Source organism: Capra hircus, chromosome 8 (genome assembly GCF_001704415.2).
Source record: "Capra hircus breed San Clemente chromosome 8, ASM170441v1, whole genome shotgun sequence".
Classification (NCBI taxonomy): Eukaryota; Metazoa; Chordata; class Mammalia; order Artiodactyla; family Bovidae; genus Capra; species Capra hircus.
The window spans coordinates 37,514,013-37,520,381 of NC_030815.1; the positions used below are offsets into that span (position 1 = coordinate 37,514,013).

The window sequence follows — 6,369 nt, forward strand, 5'->3', positions numbered from 1 at the left end:
TTACTTTACTAGCTTGTGGGATGAGTGCAATTGTGCGACAGTTTGAGCATTCTTTTGCATTGCCTTTCTTTGGGATTGGTATGAAAACTGACCTTTTCCAGTTCTGTGCCTACTGCTGAGTTTTCCAAATTTGCTGGCATATTGATTCCAGCACTTTCACAGCATCATCTTTTAGGATTTGAAATAGCTCAACTGGAATTCCGTCACCTCCACTAGCTTTGTTCATAGTGATGCTTTCTAAGGCCCACTTCACTTCACATTCCAGGATGTCTGGCTGTAGGTAAGTGTTCACACCATCATGATTATCTTGGTTGTGAAGCTCTTTTTTGTACAGTTCTCCTGTTACTCTTGCCACCTCTTCTTAATATCTTCTGCTTCTGTTAGGTCCAGACCATTTCTGTGCTTTATCTAGCCCATCTTTGCATGAAATATTCCCTTGATATCTCTAATTTTCTTGAAGAGATCTCTAGTCTTTCCCATTCTGTTGTTTTCCTCCATTTCTTTGCATTGATCACTGAGGAAGGCTTTCTTATCTCTCCTTGCTATTCTTTGGAACTCTGCATTCAAATGGGCATATCTTTCCTTTTCTCCTCTGCTTTTCGCTTCTCTTGTTTTCACAGCTATTTGTAAGGCCTCAGATAGCCATTTTGCTTTTTTGCATTTCTTTTCCATTGGGATGGTCTTGATCCCTGTCTCCTGTACAATGTCACGAACCTCCATCCATAGTTCATCAGGCACTCTGTCAATCAGATCTATTCCCCTAAATCTATTTCGTACTTCCACTGTATAATCATAAGGGATTTGATTTAGGTCATACCTGAATGGTCTAGTGGTTTTCCCTACTTTCTTCAATTTAAGTCTGAATTTGGCAATAAGGAGTTCATGGTCTGAGCCACAGTCAGCTCCCAGTCTTGTTTTTGCTGACTTATAGAGCTTCTCTATCTTTGGCTGCAAAGAATATAATCAAACTGATTTCAGTATTGACCATCTGGTGATGTCCATGTGTAGAGTCTTCTCTTGTGTTGTTGGAAGAGGGTGTTTGCTATGACCAGTGCGTTCTCTTGGCAAAACTCTATTAGCTTTTGCCCTGCTTCATTCCGTACTCCAAGGCCAAATTTGCCTGTTATTCCAGGTGTTTCTTGACTTCCTGCTTTTGCATTCCAGTCCCCTCATGGGTCCATAGTTCAGTATTACAGATGCCCAAACTATAATCACACAGATAGCTCTTCGCTTCAGACTAGGAACTTTAAGCCTCTGGTTGTCCGATACAACTTCATCCAGTTGCCGCTTCAGTGAACCATTCTCTCTTCAGCTTCTCATTCTCCAAAAGAGCTGTCTTTAACCTTGCCTCTAAGCCTAGCATGTATTCTTTCTTCTTGTGGTACTGACAAGCTGACTCTCGATTTTTAATCATACGTTGCTGTCTCCTTAACACAGCAATATTGGAACCCATATTTTTCGTCGTACTTTGTAGGACAGGTTTAGTCAGAGAAAGTTTCCCACTTGCTGGGCTATTTGCCACAGGGGCTGGTACCACATTCACCACGTGATTAGGTAGCTGCGGGGTTCCCCCAGCAACAGCAAGGACTGGTTGAGGAGAGGGCAGAACTCTAGGTGCCTGGAGCTGAACCACGGTAGGCTGAGAGAGCACCATGGTCTGACCTTTAGTGGGTGCAGGATGTATACTGATAATTGGTTGTTACTTTGCCAATGGCATAAGTGTTGGTAGTGTCTGAATAATGATGGGTTTTGCTGGAACGCTGGGGTTTGTTTGAGTCTTGGGTGCTGCTGGAAGTAATAAAGGCTTGGGCTGAATTGAAGGTTTTGAATTTATTTGAATTTTTTTCTTTGGAGTCAGTCCATTTTCGGTTTTGCTCTTAGGACCAATGATGGGCTTGTCTTCCTTCAGTGGCTCTGCTGAGGAGGGGTTATTAGAGCTTTCACCATATAAGGAAAGAGGAGACATCTGAGAAGTAGAAGACAAATCCAGCTCCTCAGGAACATGCTGAGTTGATGAGTAAGAGTCCACTGATTTAGGAGATGAGATTGAACAACTTGAGGAGGCTGGCAAAAGTGGCTGAGGTTCTGTTTTAATATGTAAGTTTCATTTGCTGCATCCAATTGCAGGTCATCAGTGTCTGTGAAATAGCCAAGTTCAGCAAACAGGGCAGAATCCCAGTCTTCATCCGGCCAGTGAGGGAGTCCCGGACTAAAAGGTGACTCCATGGTGCCGGCAATGCCAGCTGGCTCCCCCAAAACACATGCTCCACTGCCCAGTAACTCGGTGACTCTGAATGTCAAGTTTTAAGCTGGTTTTTTCACTCTCTTCTTTCACCTTTATCAAGAGGCTCTTTAGTTTTCTTTGTTTTCCACCATTAGGGTAGTATCATCTACATAATCATTACTAAATGTTCCACATTCTAACATAGAGCTGAATGACCTGCTTTCTAATCCTAAAAGAAGTAAAAATATAGGAACTCAAAATTCCCAGTTATTTCTCGACAGGGTGAACTAATTCCCTTGTTTTGATAATGTACATCCTCCACTAGCTTCCTGAGCATGTGTGCATTTCATGCTTAATGTTTTGATATTTCTGTTCCTGAAAATACCATTTTTCTACCTTTACATCTAATTGTGGTTTGTATTGGTAGGAAAGCATAGGTTGGAAGTTATTTTACTCCAAATTTTGAAGTCATTGTTGAGGTGTCTTGTAGTTCCTGTTTTATGGTTTTTGGAAAGTTTCATCCCATTTCAAATATTAATTGTAGGAACTTTATTTCTTCCTAGCAGCTACCTATCTCCACAATTGAACTGTGATATTCTACAATGCTGTGGCTTGATGTGTATTATTTTCAAGTATCATGCTGGGAACCTGATGAGTTCTTTTAATAGAACTGTCTTACAGATCTGGAATTTTTTCTTAATTATTTCTTTGATTAACTCAGTTAAGTTTTTGTACTTTATTTCCATTTTTCTCTTTCTAGAACTCCCATTATTTGAATGTTTCTTGTCCCAAATTTGCCCCTTATTATTTTTCTTTTATCTTCTTCTTTCATCTCTGTCATTTTGCTTATTAACTGGAGGAATTCTTCATCTGTTTCCTAATTCTTTGGTTTTCTTTCACTTGTGCTGTCATGTTTTTCATTTCCAAGAGCTTTATTTCATTCCCTGATTGTTACGCTTATCCCACCTTGTTCTTCTTTCATGGCTGCAATATCTGTGCTTATTTCTGATTATTATGTAAGTTTCCTTCCCCTGCTCCTCCTCACTAGTTTGTCGGTTTTGATCTCTGTCTTCCGTGTTAAAGCATTTTCTCAGATGTCTGGCAAACCTTGTTTCTCTGCTCATGTGTAAGGTGGATAAAAGAGAAAACTGGAAGTCCTGAGGATAGGGGTGGGGTCTGTCAACTCTGAGCTTCACTTAGATGGTTCTAGCTGGGCTGTTAATGAGGAATCTCTGCTGCTGCTATCTCTAGGGGTCTTTCCTCTGGAATTTGTGTGACTTCCCAGTTTCCTGACTGATAGATAGAGCCTTAGTGCTCAGCGGTTCTTGGAAGTGAATGGGAAAGACTGGGATGGGGGCTGGGGAAGTAGTGATGTTGTGAGGGTCTTAGCACTCAGCATGCCACACACATATATTCATTTCCTCTCCTTTCTTCAGCACAGTGCTCATACTGTCACTTAAGGCTTGGTGTCCTCCAGCCTGGAGACCCTCTGATTCTGCTCGGAGAAGAAACCTCCACATTTATTCTGCCAGGAATGGGGAGAGGCACTCCCCTAGAGGCTTTCAGGGCTGAGGTTGGGGGTAAGATCTAGGGTTCCAACTACTTTTAACCAGTGCTCCTTTTTTGGCAGCTATGTCCTACCTCCCTCCCCAGTTTCTGCTCTGAGTCTTTTGAGGGTTCTGTGGTTTAGATCAGGATATTCTTGGCAATCTCCATTTCAGATTTAAGATTCAGGTTTTGTACATCTGCTAAGTAAATTAAGGGTCATCATCTGCTTTTTAGCTTCCAAAATTTATTGCCATTGTCTCCTTGCCTTTTCTCTCCATCCTTTTGGGCTTCTCTATTAAAAAAAAAAAAAAAATGATCCCTTTGCTATTGTTTTAGTGGAGCTTCAAGTAAGAGAGAAGTTATGTGAGTATTATATCCACCTATATTACCATCCTATAGCCTTTTCAAGCTATCAATTGTCTGACTTAGCTTATAAAACTACTTAATCCTTGTAAAGCTATCAGTCAAACTCAACCCTTGTAAAGGTATCAACCAAATTCACAAATTCAGTGAATCTTAATTTTACATGTTCCAATACTATTTATAAAGTAACTTAAACTTAAGATCATTAATTTAAGTAAATTAACTGAAGCATATATATGAAATTAGAATTACCAGACATGCCTTTATTCTAACAGGGTAAATTATTTTTAACTTTTGCAAATAACAAAATATTCACAGATTCCTTAATGCAAAAATAATAATGTATATTTAGCTTTCTTTAAAAATTCTATTCTTAATTATATATCTGAGGTTAAAAGAAGCTAATTATAAAATCCCAAACTATTTTGAGATTATCTTTCCAAATATTTTTGGACTTGCCATCTCTTTGTGCTGTGATTTATGAAGTACAGAAAAGTTCCTTGTGGGTGGCATGATGACTAAATTTTTGCTACAACACTGATGGGACACTTAGATTCCCAATTGTCTATGGCAGGGACCCTTTCGCAATTCTTTCATCTCTTCAGCAAATTTACTACACCTACTCAAGCTTCTATATTGATTGAATTTTGCATTTCTTTAGCTTTTAGAAAATTTAAATTGTTTTCATGTGTATCCTTGAAAACCTTTGAATTGGAGGGAATTCTAGGATCTTTTCACCTCTTCCCAGTTAGGGCTAAGCTTCTTTTAGGAAATAAAATGACCTCCGATTATCCTCTTGATCTCCTCGTTGATTACCACATCTGGAGTTATTCTGTGGACATAATTAAAGGAAAAATAGAGGCGCTAAGGCAAAACCAAGCTTTAAAATAAAAAGCAAAGTGTCTGAGGAGATTTGATCTCTGTCGCATACTTTCTTCACACATAATCTCTGGGGGCTCTATTACCGAATGTAAAATGTACTTGGCTGGGCTGTGAATCCACTGGGGCTTTCCCCGGAGGAATGTGGGAACACATGAAGGGAGGCCTGATTGTAGGGCTGTGACTCAACACAGACCAAATGTGCTTATGGAGCCAAACAGAAGAAAAATGGAAACCACCTCTCATGTCACCTTCACGCGAGACTCAAAGGAGCTTGATGGAAATTAGCTTTATGGATGGCCAATGGTGGTCAGAAAAGAGCAAGGCTGCCAAGACAGATTTTGAACACTAAGAATGTGCTAGTGATGTTTGCTGGAAGACTGAAGACCCAGGGGAACACTGATACCACCTTTTCTATTTACTGAGGGGAAAAAAATAAAAGATCTGGCAAAACTAGCTTCAGTCTTTCTACTATAATTTATGGAGTTACTTTAAGTTATGACTGTTTAACTATCAAACGCACAAACATTTCCTCTGAGGACAACTGATTCCTAGTAACTGTGTTTGTGTCTACTTATGCCTACATTTCATCTAACAACCCAGCAACTGCCTCAAAACCTTTCATATACATCTCTGCACTGTGCTTTTTGCTTTCTCATAATTTTGGTTTATCCCAACTTCACCTGGTTAATGATCCCTCTTGGTTTGGAGATGCATGCTTTCCACCTTAGGTCTTTTCCATTTCAAATTCCTAGGGGAAAAAATTCCACTGTCCCTGCTCTTTCCTATTGAAACAGTTTCTAGCCCCACACTACTTCATGGACCACTGGCCAGCCAATGTTTTACCTGCCCTTGGGTCAGATCCCCCACTCCTGGTCCAATCAGCTGTAGCAGAGGTGGCTCAGTGGTAAAGAATCCACCTGCCAAACAGGGGATGCAGGTTCAATCCCGGGGTGGGGAAGATCACTTGGAAAAGGAAATGGCAACCCAGTATTGTTGCCTGGGGAATCCCATGGACAGAGGAGCCTGGCAGGCTACAGTCCATGGGGGTCACAAAGAGTGGGACACAACTTAGTGACTAAACAACAAACATGGTACTAAGGTAGGGCAGTTTCTTTTAGAAAGAGCTCTGAAATCATGATGGACGTTTCTGGTACACCTGGCTTAGAGACCAAGGAAGGACAAACTCATTTCTTGTCTCTCTCCTTGTCCTTAAGAAGAGCATTCAAAAGACTAGGAAATGGTGTCTTTGGGAGCATCTCTAGGTGAACCAGAAACAAAGACTTCTCTGTGTGCCTTTAATTATCCCAGGAAAGGACATTTGTGAACTCAAGCCTTTCAATGAGATACCTCTT

At 40.5% G+C, this 6,369-nt stretch overlaps 1 pseudogene; it reads right to left on the reverse strand.

Annotated features, from left to right (window-relative positions):
- Nucleotides 1-2,089, reverse strand: part of LOC108636597 — an 87,703-nt pseudogene extending 85,614 nt beyond the window's left edge.